This window comes from Mus pahari, chromosome 5 (genome assembly GCF_900095145.1).
Source record: "Mus pahari chromosome 5, PAHARI_EIJ_v1.1, whole genome shotgun sequence".
In the NCBI taxonomy this organism is placed as follows: Eukaryota; Metazoa; Chordata; class Mammalia; order Rodentia; family Muridae; genus Mus; species Mus pahari.
The window spans coordinates 84,801,483-84,805,907 of NC_034594.1; the positions used below are offsets into that span (position 1 = coordinate 84,801,483).

The 4,425-nt window shown below is 41.6% G+C and overlaps 1 pseudogene; it reads left to right on the plus strand.

Annotated features, from left to right (window-relative positions):
- The first annotated feature begins 1,263 nt into the window (after positions 1-1,263).
- LOC110321981 lies at positions 1,264-2,016 on the plus strand (annotated as a pseudogene).
- The last annotated feature ends 2,409 nt before the right edge of the window (positions 2,017-4,425 follow it).

The window sequence follows — 4,425 nt, forward strand, 5'->3', positions numbered from 1 at the left end:
GTAACCTTCAGCAGACATTCAGAAGGATTTGACAAAGTTTTGATTGAGGAAAGATTGATTCTCTAAAGTTTGAGTGGTTGGACATGCATTGAATTTGCTGTGGTTCATTGCTATATCCCAAAAAGGATTTCTAGCCATCCTCCCCTAATGAGCTTATTAGTAAAAGGCTGAAAGGATCACAGATTGCCTATTCCGGAAGATTGTCAGTCACAAGCTGTTAGCAACTCTGCTGTGATTTATACATCACAAGTAAAGGACAGAATGGTTTTAAAATGCTGCTTATTATGCCCACAGTTTGTGCAGTGACACAAATAAAATATGTGGAGCAAAGGTTTAAAGAAGAAAAATAACTTCTGAAGAAGAAAAATCAAAGAAAATTAGAGAGAATAATGCCTTACCACCTCCCATTTGCTTCACTCATAATTATATGGTGAGGAAAAATCAAGGCCCAGGAACCATAATAGCCAGAGTCCAATTGATGCTATTAAAATCCAGGTGGGAATCTGAATGAAAAAGATCAAAGTCTGCTGGACTGCTGTTGGCATTAGATAGAACTGACTTTCCCATTTGGAGATTAGATATCCATATATCAAAAGGTTATTCATGGTTTTTGTTTTCCAATTCCTCATATATACCTCATTTTAGCTAAAATTCAGATTTGGAAAAGTAGGCCAAATATACATTCTTTATTTTCTTTTAAATAAATTTAAGAGAGACAAGTAAATAAGTTGATGAAGTTATCTAAATCTGTGAAAAATAGTTGCTACTAACTTGGATTCATTTGACACATCTCATGTAGGTTTTTATCATATTTGTCTTTTTTTTCACCATGTATGAGGAACTGTATAAAAGTGTCTTCAGGGTAAAAGCAAGAATGTAGAGAACTGTTGTAATTTCTTTGTTTGCCTGTTAAATGGAAATTTGGGTAACTGAATTACAGATATATGGTAGGATGTTGGTATATGAAATGTTCTTTTCTAAAGATTTTTCAAATTTATTCTTTGTGAATTATATGCAATATAATTTTATCACATTCTTTTCCTCCCCCAACTTTCAGACCCTTCCCAATCTTCTTCCAAATCTGCTTTTTCTCTGCTTTAGAAATAAAAATTAAAAAAAAAAAAATCACAGAGTCTTCCACTAGCAGCCTTTGAATGAAGACATAGAACTAACTCTCAGCTCTGCCTGCACCATGCCTGCCTGGATACTGCCATGCTCCCACCTTGATTATAATGGACTGAACCTCTGAATCTGTGTTTCCATGAAGACCTCTCTCGACATCAAGCAGAAAACTTACTCATGGGCAAGGACATTGGATTCTTCATCATCAGGGCCAGCCAGAGTTCTCCAGGAGACTTCTCAATCTCTGTCTGGCACGAGGACGACATTCAGCACTTCAAAGTCATACAAGACACCAAGGGCAATTACTTCCTGTGGATAGAGAAGTTCCCATCCTGAAATAAGCTGGTAGACTACTACTGGACAAAGTCCATCTCCAAACAGAAGCAGATCTTCCTTCGGGATGGAACCCAAGATCAGGGTGACCCGGGCAACAGCGGTCCCAGGGCTGCCCCCACCCGAGTGGAACCGTAGGAAAAATCCGACCTTTGGTGAACTGGAAGCTGTCAGACCACCTTCTTCTGGGTCCCCAGCAGTTCCACCCACACCAATAGCCATCCCCCCCAGTTCCCACCAAGGCCGCAGCCCCCTCAACAACAATGCTATCTGCAGCACTTCCACCAGGACCGCAGTGGGGGCAGCCTGGACGTAAACGATGGACACTGCTGCCTTGGCATCGAGGTGAACGCCACCTTGATGCATTGGAGACACAGGGACCCTATACAACAACAGGTGGCAGGGCGTTGGGCCAGGGCACTATATGACTTTCAGGCTCTGGAGGAGGACGAGCTGGAGAGGTGGTTGAAGTCCTGGACAGCTCCAACCCATCTTGGTGGTCATCTTCACAACAAACTGGGTCTCTTCCCCACCAACTATGTAACCCACATGATGCTATGAGTTGTACCTCTAGGCTTAGAGGCTTTCGTCTGAAGCTGCCTGCAAGACAGGGAGGGGTAAGGGGGGAAAGCTGAACTTTATAATGACATATACATGCATACATGTGCATGTGTGCCCCTGTGTACACAAAACATGTATATGTATGCCTAAAAAAATCACAGAAAACCAGGGGGTCTAATTTATTCTGCACTCCTAATTATGTGTCCTATAATGGAGTGTGGTTGTTATAACAAGAGTCACACATATTACCTCAGTGAGGGGATTTTATATATCTTGAACTGAAAAAGGTCAATATGAATTCTGCAACAATTTTTTTGACTTTGGTGAACATGCCTTGTGATGTGTACAGTACACTTTTTCCTTGAGGCTATACATACACACTTGCTGCAATCACATCCTACTCCTTCTACATAATCCCAAACATTAATGGGAGGAATGTGATTCAGACATTCCATTTAAGACAGACTCAAAATCACAGATCATTGCATGTTGGACAATTGGGGATCTCTAAGTTAGTTACCATCTCTTACAATAAGATTCTTCTCTTCTTGTACAAAGCTCAAGTTCAAGTGGATCAAGGACCTCCACATAAAACTTAAAACACTGAATCTAATAGAAGAGAAATTCTGGAAGAACCTCAAACACATAGGCACAGGGGAAATTTACCTGAACAGAACATCTATGGCTTATGCTCTAAGATCAACAATCTATAAATGGGACCTCATAAAATTGAAAATCTTCTGTTAGGCAAAGGACACTGTCAGTGTGACAAAATGGCAACCAACAGATTGGGAAAAGATGTTTACCGATTTTGAATCCAATAGAGGGCTAATATCCAATACATGCAAAGAACTCAAGAAGTTAGACTNCAGAGAACCAAATAACTCTATTAAAAATGGGGTATAGAGCTAAACAAAGAATGCTCAACTGAGGAATACTGAATGGCAGAGAAGCACCTACAGAAATGTTCAACATCCTTAGTCATCAGGGAAATGAAAATCAAAGTGACCCCGAGATTCCACATTACACCAGCCAGAATGGTTAAGATAAAAAAACTCAGGTGACAGCAGATGCTGTTGAGGATGTGGAAAAAGGAATACTCCTCCATTGCTGGTAGGATTGCAAGCTAGTGCAACTACTCTGAAAATCTGTCTGTAAGTTCCTCATAAAACTGGACATAGTACTACCTGAAGACCTAGCTATACCACTCCTACATATATACCCAAAAGATCCTCCAACATATAACAAGGACACATGCTCCACTATGTTTATAGCAGCCTTATTTATAATAGCCTGAAGCTGGAAAGAGAACAGACACCCCTAAACAGAGGAATTGATTCAGAAANTGTGGTACATTTACACAATGATTTATTACTACTCAGCTTTTAAAAACAATGACTTCACAAAATTCTTAGGATGGAACTAGAAAATATCATCCTGAGTAATGTAACCCAGTCCAAAAGGGAAACATATGGTATGTACTCAGTGATAAGTGGGTATTAGGCAAAAAGCTGAGAATACTCATTATACAACTCATAGACCATATAATGCTCAAGAACAAGGAAGACAAAAATGTGGATGCTTCAGTCATTCTTAGAAGGAGGAACAAAATACCCACAGAAGAGAGATGATGGGGAAGGACTTGGGAGGAAGAGAGAATGAAGAAAAGGGAGATGATCAGGTATGGGGGGAGAGGGGGATGATACAGAGTGTCAGGAAATTGAAGAGAGGTGTGTAGCAATGGGCAATGGAGAACTAGGTGTAGCCACTAGAAAGTCCAAGACACCAGAAAAGCAAGAGGCTTTCAGGACCCAAGGGGATAACATTAGCTGAAATACCCAACAAAGGGGAGGAAGAATGTGTAGAGACCATATCCAGAAGGTAGGCTAGTCCCAAGTTTGGGGGATATGGCCATCTACTCATATCCAAAATTTTAACCCCAAATTGCTCCTGTCTCAAACACTGAGTCCCCAATGGAGGACATAGAGTAAGGACTGAAGGAGCTGAGGTGAAAGGGTTTGGAACCCCATAGGAAGGACAACACTCTCAACCAACCAGACACCCCAGAGCTCTAAGAGAATAAACAGAGTATAAATGAAGAATCCTATGGCTTCGGCTGCATATGTAGCAGAGGATGTCCTTATTGAAGATCAGTGGGAGGAAAAGTCCTTGGTCTTGTGAAGGCTTGATGCCCTAGTGTAAGGAATGCAAGGGTATTGAGTTAGGACTAGGTGCGTGGGGGGGGGGACCCTTATCAAAGTATGGGGCGGGGAGAATGGATAGGGTGTTAGCAGAGGGGAAATTGGGAAAGGGGATTGCCTAGGACTGGCCTCAGTCGGGTTTCCCTCAATCCACGGGAGAACTCACGGTTCTGGTAGGTGGGCAATGGGGTTGGGGAGAAGGGGGTGA